This window comes from Melozone crissalis, unplaced genomic scaffold (genome assembly GCF_028551555.1).
Source record: "Melozone crissalis strain CALT ecotype California unplaced genomic scaffold, PUWL_Pcris_2 ptg000013l_1, whole genome shotgun sequence".
Classification (NCBI taxonomy): domain Eukaryota; kingdom Metazoa; phylum Chordata; class Aves; order Passeriformes; family Passerellidae; genus Melozone; species Melozone crissalis.
The window spans coordinates 42,489,887-42,503,413 of record NW_026535791.1 but is presented as its reverse complement, the minus strand read 5'-3'; the positions used below and the strand labels follow the sequence as shown (position 1 = coordinate 42,503,413).

General features: G+C 43.8%; 1 protein-coding gene across 2 annotated transcripts in view; it reads right to left on the bottom strand.

Annotated features, from left to right (window-relative positions):
* CYFIP1 (cytoplasmic FMR1 interacting protein 1) overlaps positions 1-7,301 on the bottom strand; it is a 75,430-nt gene extending 68,129 nt beyond the window's left edge. Inside the window, exon 1 of one of the 2 annotated variants that reach the window (XM_054272248.1) lies at positions 7,147-7,301. The gene's annotated coding sequence lies outside the window, so the exon portion shown is untranslated. The remainder of the gene's footprint in view (positions 1-7,146) is intronic. The other variant, XM_054272247.1, reaches the window with a different exon arrangement.
* Between the last annotated feature and the right edge of the window lie 6,226 nt (positions 7,302-13,527).

The following is a 13,527-nucleotide window of genomic DNA, read 5'->3' as shown; positions in this document are numbered from 1 at the left end:
CTTTTTTGCATTCTTTTCCTCTCACCCAGTTCACTCCTCCACACTCCTTTTTAATCTTCTCAGTTTGCTGCCATTTTTGCATTCTGCTGATGCTGCTCTCTCCTGCAGCTGTTCTCAGCAAGCATTTCTGCTGTACTTGCTCCTGCTGCTGCACGGCTGGTAGGAAGCAAAGCTGCACAGCAGTGCTTTGGAACAGACTGAAGTTTAGCACAGAAGCACAGCACCTACAGCATGTGAAAATTACAGCTACAGCTGTGAAAAGCTCTCTCACTTCTTAGCAAAGGTAACACTCCCACTGTGAACACTCTGCAAAGAATGGGAAAGGGAGCAGCAAAAGCAATAACCACCCCAGAAAGGAGAAAGGAAAGCAAGTTCACATGGGATGAGCCTGGCATGGCTCAGGATGAAGTCCTCCATCACAGACTGCTCACACCTGCTCAGCATGGTCTCCTTGGCTGCCCTTAGTGTGTGGTGTATTTACTGCTGGTACTGTAACCAAAAAGGGCACACCTGTGTAAGTGGGCTGAAAGGAGCTTGGGATGGGGGAGCTGAGCACCCCAGTGATGGAGGAGGTCATGTTACAGGTAACAGAGATGAGCCTCAAAGATGGAGAGAAAGACAAGAGTCTGGAGGCTTCAGGTTTCCATCCAAGCAACAACACAACCCCTCAGCCTTAGACAAACTGTTTATTTGCACTCATAGAATGGCACTGGTTGAAAGGGACCATAAAGACCCCACAGTTCATCCCCCCTGCCATCAGCAGGAACACCTTCCACTAGACCAGGCTGCTCAAGGCCCCATCCAACCTGGCCTTCAACAGGGATGGGGCACCCACAGCCTCTCTGGGCAACCTCTTCCAGTGCCTCACCATCCTCACAGTCAGGAATTTCTTCCGTATCTTTTAGCTAAATTTCATCTCTTTCAGTTTGAACCCATTACTCCTTGTCCCATCACTACAGTTCCTGATAAAGCATGCGAGTTCTGCACTGCTATTTCACAAGAATGGAGAGAAATAAAGAAAAAGCAGCATTTTTTTCCTCGGGGGAGGGGAGGACAGCACTCTCTTCCTCAGCCCAGTTACACAGAGGGCTGCTCCAGGCTCAGCCTTACCAAGGGGAGTCTGCTGGGCACCACCCCTGCCTGTGGGAAGGACACCCTCCCACCACTGCTGGGGCAGCCCCAGGTCCCCCTTGCACGGTGCCTCTGCATTTGGCACCAGCTCCATCTCACAGCTTATGCCCCCAGAGACACGACAGGCATTCATTACATCCCGTGGCTTTCTGCAATGCAAGCCTGCAGACGAAGCTCTGGCTTCAGCATTGCCTTATTTTGAGTTTAAAAATTCAACAAAGGCTTCAAGAAAAGTTACTCTGAAAGAGAGGCTGTCTGCTGTCATTCCCACTCCTCCTCTATACCTGTAGGTACTTGGTAAGTCAGCAATACAACACTCTCCACTTTCAGTTAAAAAAAAATTACACAGCTTCATCTGAATAGTAAGTTGGAATATAGTTTAGGCAAATTTGTACTATCCATGCTTAAAAGTAGCTTTTCATTCATTGTCTAAATCAGTACAATAATAATGTACATTATGTACATTTCTGTGAGGAGAGAGTGAATCAGACAAGAAGTAAATAATGGTTTAACAGTTATCTTAAAAAAACTAAGGAAATAGTACATGACCAAGTAGAAAACAAAAATAAATAAATTTTAGTTTCTTAAGCTTTCTTTTTCCTCAGAAAGAGCTCATCATCTGCAGTATTTTATACAAGAAAATACACAATTTCAGTGAAAATTCAACCAAAGCATTGCTTCAGATATCACCTGACAAGCATTCACATCTATCTTGAGCCGTGCATCATGACAGTTTGCCTGAACCTCACACTCAGAATCTATCATTCAGTGTACTCTCCTTATTGATTTTATATCACTGAAACCACTTAAAATAATTAGAGGTATACTGAAAGAAGGCTATAAATAGCTTCAGGTCAACAGCATTTTTATTTCTGCCAACAAAGTGTCCAGGTCCCTGTCAGAATTATAGTATTTTAAACGGAAGTACAGTACTGATATATTTTTATCTAAACTCTGGAAAAAATCTCTTGTATAGATGTAGAGTATAAAGCAAGGATCTACAAAAGCACCTTGTGTCATTTGCACAGCTGGAATCACTTCCTAGCATGTCAACTCTTGAGACTCATGTCCTAACACAAAACCACAGCATTGGTTTTTAAATCTATTTGTTTCTAAAACCAAAAGCACCATTTAATTATTTTACTTTAGAATAAAGTAATTCATAAGAACATTACTGAGACTCAACCCTGCTAATCATTTGCAGAGAGTGTCATCTAGTAAACATAAGTCTACACACTGACTGAATTGTTAAGATGCCTTTCAGTGGAGGGAGAGGAGGGGGGATGGCATTTTTTTCCACCAAATGAGCAATTACTGGCTTTAAAAAGTTTGCTTGTCACTCTATTACCCCCTGACCAACAGTGACGGAAAAGAGACCTGCAAAAACCAGCCATGTGAAAGACAGACTGTTCAACAGAGAAAATCTCACAGTGCATGGCTCAGGCAAAGAGAAATCCTATAAATTCACCCCACAAATAACTAGTTTGTAAGCTGGGAGCACTCACAAACTGGGAAAAGGAGGGCACCACAGCCTACACTTACCTCTGCCCTGGCATTCACCTCTGATGAAAGCAAGAGCAGAAGTGCCAATTCCATATGTGTTACTGACTACTTCAACAATAAAAGCTTTACTAAAGTTATCAGGTAGAACATCCACTCTGGTGGAGGACACTCACTTTAAGCTCTGCCTAGGCCAGAGCACCTGTCCTGGCAACACATAGAGAACCACAGAACAACCACCCAGCCAAAGAACTACCATGTTCACTTTCACTGCTCTGTAGGCACTGAGAAGAGCACAGCAGGACCTCACAGCTTGGCTAAGAGGGCTGCAAATCCACGGCAGACCAAGCTGGCCAAGTCCCACCAGCGGGTGCCTGGCAGGCAGATAGGGCAGCAATGAAGGGATTCCCACCCTGAGAGCCCTCCTGAGCTCACCATCACACCGATGCCCTGCTGGGGGCCCTTCCAGCAGGAGCAGAGGTCTGGCAGAATGAAACAGCTACAGATAATGTGGGGAAGGGACAGAGCAGCAGGACACAAGTGCGGCTCAGGAGCAGGGAGCCCCACCATCTCCCAGCTGGGAAGGCTTGGGGAGATGGGCTCCCTCTCCAACACCCCAAGCCAGATCTGTGCTCAACTTGGCTGCCCACAGCCTTAAACCACCTCTCCCACAATGGTCTTTCTGCAGAAAGGCTACACAGATATAAATTCACTTGATATCTGCTGATGCTCAGCCTGAGGGAAAGGAGGTTTCTCCTGAGATGGCAAATGCCTGGTGATTATTTGTGCCATAGCTACCTTTACAACAACTCTACTTATTACAGTTTAAATCCAAGATAGCCACCTTTCCCCCAAAACACTGAAGTGTGTGAATACAGGATTTTCTTCACAAATATTTGTGAGTGCACATATATTTACAGACATAACAGAGGCATACAGTAAACAGTACATACTAACACAGAGAAAAATCTTTCAAGTCTTATGAAGAAAACATGCTTCAGGATTTTTGCCAGTGTGTTTACAAGAGATAAGGAGCTACCCAAAATATCTTACAACATTTTTGGTGCCAAGAGATAGAAAGATTAACTGCTGTTTTGCAACCTCTGCCTTCTTGTAGCAAGTCCCATCAATGCATCATACATTATTTTTACCACCAGAAAGGCAGTGATGTGGATTAATGGAATTAGGTTTTAACAAAGCAAATCAATAGGCACTCTGTTATCAGCATTACCCAGCAAAGTGTGCCCCCAAGCCCTGCTAATGTCAGCTTCTAAGGACAGACCAGCAGTAAAGAACAGCCCTGAACTGACGTATGTAGATTAAAATGTAAAGCACCATTACCAAGCTCTTTGTGAGTTTTTGTAGGTATAGTCATATTTCACCATGTTGAAATGCCCTTCTTTCATTTTACTGTCTCAGCTCTGCATAAAAACCAGGACAAGGATAGGCGGCTTTCATTCGTTGTATGTACAAATAACAATGTAGCCAAAAAGTAGCCAGATGACCTTCAAGAGTAAAGCCTGCCAGAGGCCACTTGGAACAAGGTATATTTTCTCCAGATCAGAAATTTACAAGTCTGTTACATTTACTCCTCCCTCTTTGCCTCCATCCCTGGGAACATGAAATGAATCCCAGTCCCACGCACAGGGATGGACCCGCCTGGAACCACTTCAGTGGCCACTCACGCCTGGGCTGTGCCAAGCTCCTGCAGCATCCCCAGGCAAACGAGCACCTACCCTGGGTCAAAGCACAATTGCTTATTAACTTGGGGCTTGCCACAGTAGCTGCAGTTATTTAAAATGTATATAAACAGTGGAAATGCAGAAGGTCACACAGCCACTGTTCCAAGCAGTGAAGTCAATCTCACAGCTGACTTCCAGCTCAGCAGGGTAAAACTTGCTGCACGGCATTCAGGTTTAATTTAGTTGTTGGTACAGCAACAAGTAAACCAAGGAACCACTTGAAGAACTTGCCAAGAGAACATAGGGCAAAAACTGTAAAATGAAACCCACCTGATATGCACATAAAGGCATGGAAATTACATTAAAATTAATTTTCTCTTGTATAGCACTGCAAGCAGTTCTAGCAGCTTTCAGGCCAGAGGATGAATACAACTGTTCCCACAAATAAAGAGCTTTGTGGGGATTTTTTGTTCCATCTTTTTGTTCCAACCTTGCAGCTCAATCCCAACCCCTCTGAATTTTCCACCTCAACCTCAATATCTTGGAAACCTTCAAGAAACAAACTTTAAAATAAAAATCAGATGATTCTGACAAGAGGTTTATGGCAAGGTTTTAAAACCTACCCTCAGGAACAAGCCACCTTCCAAGACAAATCTCTGCCAGAATGAATAAACAAAGCACTAACCAAAACTTAAGGAGTGTATCAGACAAATATCTAACATGGAACACAGAGCTAGAACAGATTCCTGGTAATTACTTAATTATGCTACAAAATCAGCATACTGGACCAAGAGAACCTCTTGGTTTAAGCCCAGAGGACAATTTCCATCTAAAGCAAACTGAAGAAACAAGAATTTTGTTAATGAATACTTTGAATATTACAGGTGCATCACTAAAGCACTATGAGCTTTTTTTATAAGTCACACATTCAGAAGTTAAAAACTGAAAAGTCCGAATTGTTTGTGAAACATTCCCTTTCTCATAACATATATTTTTTTTAAAAAAACTTCAACAACTTAGACAATTTGACTCCATTTAAGTTTGAATGCTGTGATATCTACTATGGGAGAAATTTTTAATTAGCAGAGCTGAGCGTACCACTCCATTCAAACTCCACTCCACTCTCAGCATCAGGACCCTCAAAAGAAACTGACAAACCCAAGACCTGTAAACAAAACAAACTCTTTCAAGCAGGGATGTTGCAGGGGTGAGACTATTTGTGTATTTTCCCAAGACTCAGAGAGGTTCATTCTCAGAATACATAAACAAGCTGACAACCTGAAAACCAAAGTATAATAGAGATATTCCATCAAGTACATAGTCCCTATTAAAAAAAAATAAAAATCTAAGCTGCTACAAAGAAAGACTGATGTACACTTTTTAGAGGGCAAGCCAAGCAAGCTTTGATGGTACTGGGGTTAAGCCTTCCCAATGCTGTACAGACTTCTTCCAAATTCCTCCTCCTCCCTCCTGGCAGCTACAGAGACAACTGGCTGCCTACACCAGCCAGACTTCACAGACCAGTTGCCTGGGAAAGCTTAAAGACTCTTTTATACTAGAACAGGAGGAACTTCACGTTTACAAAAGTTTTTAAAAAAAAAGTTTTTTAGAGGTAAAAGTGGGACTTAAATGAAGTCAAGAATCAGAGCTTAAGTAAGGAGTAGAATGCTTTTTCTATCACATAGCTCAGACATCCTCTGAGCATAAAACAGTTTAAGTACAATTAATAAAAACATAATTCAGACATTGCTGAATTGCACTACAGTATTATTACAAATTCAATTTTGAAGAAAACGCTACCACACAACACTGCATATGTACATGTTCAGTAAGCTTATTATAATAAAGTTATGCCAAATAAGTAACTGGAATGCAATAAGGACTGGAGTCCTCATTAGCCTAAGCTTTCCATTTCCCACAGTTTACAGAAAAGCCTGCTATGACCTTCTAATTAAGAAGAAATTCCTCCAGCTAGCTTTCCTCCTCCTCCAATGCACGCTCCCCAGCCAGCACTTCAGGCAGACTGGCTGCATCCCACAAAGGCAACTTCCTCCCAACAGCCTCGCTGGCACAAACAACCATTTACATGTCTAAATGCTACTTCAACCTGCCACCAAACAGCACAGGAATAAAAATCAAGGCAATGAGAGCCTACCGAAAGGCAAAATATTAGCAGAGATGTTGATGAACTACAGGAATACTCAGAAAGACGAAGTGCATGTTTGTCTTCACCTCTGCTCATTAGAGAGGAGGGATGGGTGGCAGAGCCTCCATCTGGGGATTTTCAAGCTTATAGTGCTGCTGCCATTACAGCATAGTTATTTTTATTGGATAATTCTCAAGTTCCTCATGAGGAAGTTATTCCACGTCCTTAGACAGACACTCCAGATCACCTCCTTCATCTGAGGAGGGAGACGAACCTGCATAGAGCTTTTTACTTTTATATTTTCCCCATCTAGCCCACTCCAAGACAGCCTAGTAGGCAGAACTCTGACCACTCGAGCGCTGCAGGCACAGGGGCCAGGCACGGGAGAGAACAAGCCAAACCTTACCCCAGAAACACAACCCAAGAAGGGCGTTTCGGTGCCCGCCGCTGAGGGACCCGGCCCGCCCGCAGCTCCGCACGGCCCTTCCCGCTCGGCCCCGGGCACCGCCCGAGCAGCGGCACCCCCGCGGCACCGCCCAGCCCCGGGAGCCCCGGACACCGAGGGGGGATGAGCCAACCCCAATAGGAGTACGGGGCTCCCGGTTACCGGCGAGAGGGGCGCGGCGGGGGCGCGGACCCGCAGATGAAGCGCCCGGATCCGGGGAGGGCCCCGGGAAGGGCACTCACCCGCTCTCCGCCGGCTCCCGGGAGCGGCGCTGCCCGGCGGCGGCAGGAGCCCGTCCGTGTGTCTGTCCGCCCGGGGGCTCCGCTCGGCCCGGCCGCCGAGGGTCGCGTCGGGCCGGGGGCTCCGCTCCTGGGCCGCGCCTGGCAGGGAGTTTCCTGTGTGAGTCACTTCAGCCGGGAGTTGCGCAGGGAAACACCCTTCCTGCCGCTCCAGCTCCTCCTCCTCATCCCAAACCTGCCGCCCCTTCCCGCCCCCGGCAGCCTCCGGCCCGGCTCCTCCTCCTCCGGGGAGCCGGGATAATCCCGGAGCTGCCGCAGGCGGCCGAGCGGCGTCCGGGACCGGCCCTTTGCTGTTAACGAAAGGCACTTTTTCTGTGCATGTGCACGGGGCAATCCGCCTCTCGCAACACAGATCTGCGCCCAGAACAACCGTGCCCACTCGTACGAACCCCGCACAGTGCCATCCAGTGCCCGCCCTAGCGCCACCGCAGGGAAACCAGCGCCACAGGGCACCGCGGGGCAGTAACAGCTCAGGGCCGGGGCTTCCCACTGCAAAACTTCGCCAGCGTGGCGAGGGAAAAACACCAGCCGTAAGGATGAAAAACCTAACCTTTAACAATCAAAAGGGATCGAGTGGGAAACCCCTCTAAACATCCTGCAGAGGGTGCTCATGCCCGTGGTGTTTGTATTGAAATAACCACACTTCATTAAAATCAAAACCATAAAAACCAGGCAGGTTTGGCAGCCTCCCACTTGAACTTTTCTGTAAATGACACCAATCGTATGTACTTTCTCATTTTAAGGTTTTCTTACTTTTTCCATGCAGTGTTCTCCCACTGAAGTTCAGCTTTACTTATTTGTTCAAGATTCCATCTAATGACCTTGACTGCATCACAAACTCAAACTGCCCATTCTTTTTCACGGAAGTTTGTCAAGATTGCTCTTTCTAGGCACTGTTTTATGGCAGAAGGAATCCACAAACAACTGCACATAGGGAACAGCCACCTGAGAGCATGGAAACTTGCAAACGATTTTTATCAAAGCTTCGTATTTGCTCGTATTTGTCTGCTTTAAGCTGCATCCAACATTTTATTTACCCTTGAAAACCCTCTCTATAATCATAATCAAACTGCACACTGTTGCCATAGCAAGCACTTCTAAGTCTCTGTTTTCAACAGCTGTTCAGGGGACACTGTGCTATTAATGATTTTTGTGCTGAGAACAGAATAATTAGTCCTTTACTTCAATTATTGGTTGTTGGGTTTTTCCCAAAAAGTTTGCACTGCCTCAAGTTTCTTTAAATAACCTTTTTGTAATAGCATCTACAAGAAAGCCTGTGAAGAGTGGGAATAAGGTGCTAGACCCCCCATTTTAATTATTTCAAATATGATCTAATCCAATTATTCCACCCTTTCCATGTCATCAAGAATTTCCACAGCTTGTGGAGAAGTTATGCATCGTTGCAAAATGTTATCATTAGCATTTCATCATATCACAGAGACATCTTCATAGCCATGTTTTTCTCCAAGTACTGCAACATAGTCTTTTCTATGAAACAATTAATTTTCTAAGACATGGCTGCTATTCTTCTCTGCCTGTACATATTCATGAACATTTTGAGTGCATATATCGAATGAATTAATTTCAATTCTTTTCAACCATCACAGTTCTTTATCAGCCTAACTTCTTAACCCAGCTTAAGGAAAAGTGTAAAATACAACCAGAGCTGGATGCTTCCATTTCCAAAGTGACACCTGATTGTCTCCAGTGCCATCCATGCTATGCCCTTTTCTGCAAATTCCGCTTGCGACAAGGAGCTTGATTAAGTAAATTACTCACCTTTGTAAAGCAGGATTAATTTGTTTGCTTGTCCTGAGCAAGTGCAAATTCAGAACAGCCTTGTTAATGCAACCCCTCAGCCTACATCAGCCATGAGACATCTGTTACCAGGCACAACAGAGCAGCAAGGACGGCAAAGTCAAATGCTCCCCACAAGATCTGATCAACAGCAGCTTGCCCCCACATGGGCAATACTTCATAGCCCGCCAGTCTGTCCCAAGCAAGACCACCACTGTGGCTCCCCTACTTGCTGACAGCCAGCTGGTGCCAGGAGCAGCTGCTCTGTATGAAAGCAAGACTGCCAACCAGCACCATCCTGTCCAGGAAACAACAGCTTGTCACAAGGATTGGCTGATGCCCCAGATCTTGCAATCTCCATCTAAATAACTGAGTGGGGAAAGGAGCTGCTTCCCCACTGATTGGGCAATCTGCTTTTTATTAGCATTCCTATACATAAGATCATACAAAAAAGTAGATGATGGTACACAGCTACTCAAGATCTGTGTTGGTTTTTTCTACTATTTGATGTAGGAATTACACAACAATCACTTTTTGCCTTCTGAATGTCTATGGTCCCATGTAACATGTGATATGCCTAGTGAGCCCACAAAATACCATTCCAGTTGCCTGATTTAATTCTGTAATGCCTCCACAACTCCCTGCTCTTCCCACTTTGGTGGAACTTAAGGAGTGCAATGATGGTACTTGATTAAAGATGTTCAGCAGGTCTCCATGAGCTGCTTCTCCCTCTACTGTATTTGTCCTTCTCAATTATCCCTACCACACTGAATACAGGCCTTCTAGATGTAGCCAGAGAAATGTGTATCTACATATTCCCAATCAAGCCACTAACTGATATCCTAGCCTCTGAAGTTAGGTGCGGTTTTTATCAGGCCAGACTTAGGGCAGTTTGAGATCCTTTCTTGGCTGGAATTGATTTTAACCCATGCCTGTCAACAATCTTTAGGAATATCTGCAACAGTAATGTACCATTGCCTTGGCAATTTATGCAGGCTGTACCTAAACCACACAAGTATCAGATAATAGGGTAGTAACGAGCTTAACGAAATTGCCCAAAGACTGGATTTGCCTTTGATCAAGGCACTATGCTACAGGACAGCCACAGGTCTACTTCTTGAATTCCAGCTAATTTCACTTTATTTTTACTTTTCTCTTAACCATTTATCCAAAGGCAACGAAGGAATCTTTTCCAAGAGCCCACAGGATTACACTGAAGAGTTTCATTCCACAGCAGCCACAGAACTCAACAGGAGTCCTATGGTTCTGCCACTGGATGCCGACTATGTCTCAGATGGTGATGTTACTCTGGTTTTGCAGATATTTTGGTGTTTAAGCTTAACAATACATCTAGCTATTCACTTAATTTTTCTTACCTTCATGAGTTCAGAGATTTTTCATCCTCATAAAGAACACAGGAAATTGTCTTGATTTGGCACAGAAAGGTATTTACAAAATCACGGTATGCAATGGTCCCGACGACCTCAAGAACAGGGCATCATACAAGAAAATAGATAATTGTCTATAAATCAATTTCAAAATTAAATCCAACTTCTGGTAACATATGAGCCACTTGTGCATACTCAAAAGAACTGGACAAGATTTTTCACACCAGAAGTCAGCACAGACTTGGTATTGTATGTGGCAAAAGGTTTAAAGCTCAACAAGGCTACAAAAATAAGGTTCCACACTGCCTACAGTAACCCATTATTTTAGCTCTCAGGAGATAGGCATTTATGAAGAGGACACAGCACTTGGGAGAGCTTAAGCAGAAGAGACCAAGCATAAAGCAGCATCTCAGAGGTCTCAATGACCAAAGTGAGAATCTGACCCACAGCAAGAAGCCTACACCAGCTACCTAAACACATAACTCCTACTAGGAGTCCTCCACTCCACAAGGCCTTACACAAATGCAGTGATCTGGTCACTCATACCTACCTGTAATCCCAGGAAAAGCCAGATTCCTACCCCCAAGTGCCCATGTCCTGCCAAGAGCACGGCTGACAACGGCAGGTGTGCTGCATGTTCATGAATACTCATTAGCACACGATGACACCTGCAGCTCCCTGGTTCCCATTTCCCTCCTGGAGCTGAGTGACACCATCTGAAATGGATCTGAGCAAGCAGGGGTCCCTACTTCTGCTTTCCAGCTCTCTGAAACACTAGACCAAGGTTTTATTGTAAACTCATAGGGATTTAACTCTATATGTGTGTACAATGGGCCTGTGTCCCCTCAGGCTGCCTTCCAAGCCTGCTGCACATCGTGCTGCCAAACCACACCAGAGCCCACCCAATGTCCCTGACAGACATTAACACACATTAAAATCTTTCTTGATTCCATTACAAGTCACCTTCACTTTGCTCATGTAGGACATCAGTGCAGAAATCAGGGCATGTATGTTAGGCAATTCAGCCCCCTCACTTTTCACCCCAGCCCTGCCCATCTACCCCTGGGAACTTCATTTGCTCTCCAGGCCCTCAGACCTGTGATCCTGTGCAGCCTTTCCAGCACTAAATGCACAGTGCAGCAACAAGACACTACAGCAGCCAGCAAATACCAATGCAATCAGTGAGGAAAGGTTTGTCTCTAAGTGGGCACAAGAGGAAAGCTGAAAAACTTGCAAACAATCTCTAGTTAGTAAGATTAAAAAGCATGCCAGAGGAATTTTTTCTTTATTTTTAATCAGCCTGTAATATAGTACTGCTATCTTTAATCCATGCTCCCATGGAAACCATCTGATCAATGGCTGGTTGCTAACTTTTTTTACATCAAGAGTTTGACACAACCAAAGGTCCTCAAGCACCTAGAGGTTAATTAGGGGTTATTAAAACTAAAGAGCAAAGAAGGTACTGGAGAATTTACTAAATCAGTGCTAAAATGTGGCCTAGAGATAACAGAAGCCCACAGGAAAAAACAAAGGAGAAGAAAGAAAAGTAACAAGTCAAATAAAGGCTTCTATGCTGCAACTTTGTTAAAACTGCATCCAGAAGGTAAGGAGAACAAAGAAAGGTATAAATGAAATTGTGACAGCATCCAATAATAGAGTGTGTTCTTTCCAAAGAATTTTATATCCCCTTAGAAGCTTAGAAAATTCTGTTTCTACATTCTTTGCTGAGTGTTTTATGCTTTGCTTTAGCTAAACTTGGCAATTCACAAAACAATAGGCTATGACAGAAGTCTTTTGAATCTATACACACTTGGAATAGATTATACCTCTCCTAACGTCTCCAAAATTGCTTACTTGAAATTCCAGAAGAGCAAGTAAAGCATATTCAAATGTTGTGTCTCCTCTAACAAAGAGGAAAAGTATCCAAAAGTTAAGATTCAAATACATTCAGAAATAACTGACAAAACAGGAATGTGAAAACAAGGTAAAAAAACATCCAGAAGGAATGCATTCAGGACAGAATCCAAGAAACAAGAATTCTGTAAAGAAAACAGAAAATGTTACAAGGAAATCTGAGTAAATCTATAGTTAAGATACCCCATATCTCACATAAAACCAATTTTTTCTCCGAACAGGTAAAACACCATTTTAACAACTTCCAGGGGACTGACGGAAAGGTCCTGGTGGCATCACAGAGCATGCACACTAAAAGATAGGACTTGCTTTTTTTCCTGTGGCTCTGAAGAAAAAGGAATGCCATAAGACTGCCTCATTGAAGGGAATTTGTCAGCCAAGTAGTGCTGACACACAGAAAGTTAAACACTGAGGATGTCCACGACTAGAATCAGTAAATGTTTCCAGAGCCAGACTTTCCACTCTGTTTTTGTGATGAGATATGAGCAAACTTGGAAGCTGGCTGAATAAACAGTGTGCAGGCATCACTTGTCTACAAAGTTCACAGAAGTGTCTCTGCAGAATGCAACATTAATGCCTAAGCAGGAAATTGGGTGAAACAGCAAAATCTTTCACTTACACAGGGTCGTTCACATAAAGTAAGTAAAATGGGCCAAGGGATTTACTAGGAATTCTTGTTTCAACCACATGAAGGATTGAAGGATTTTTTTTCTCCCACATCTAGCTAATATTACCCAAGGTAAGGCTATGAAAAGTAGGAATTTCATTGAAGGTAATCTCTGTATAGGAAGCAGAAATAAAGCAACACATTAGATAGTTCAAAAGCACAGAGTACAAGACATACTCAAAAAGTAATGAATCAGTGCACAGAAGTGCTGAAATTCCAAGCATGTCTTTTAAAACTCTCAGTATGCTACTCAATTTTACTCTAAGCAAGTTACTAAGCAATGCACTGTCTCTGCTAGCAATAAATAATCTGGAATCTTAAATGAGAACAAGTCATGGTAAACTAGAAGTACAAATTACTTTTGTTAATAGGTGTCCAGCTACCACAAAAACATCCACTTGGAAAAATGTGTCATGTGGTAGCAAAGGACAACACAAACATACTGCTCTCTAAAGCAAAACCTCCACTCAGTCAAACAGAAGACATGTTACAGGGCAGCAGAAACTTCCTCAGTGGTATACTTGAAAAAAACCAAATTTCTTGTCCTCAAAACATTTC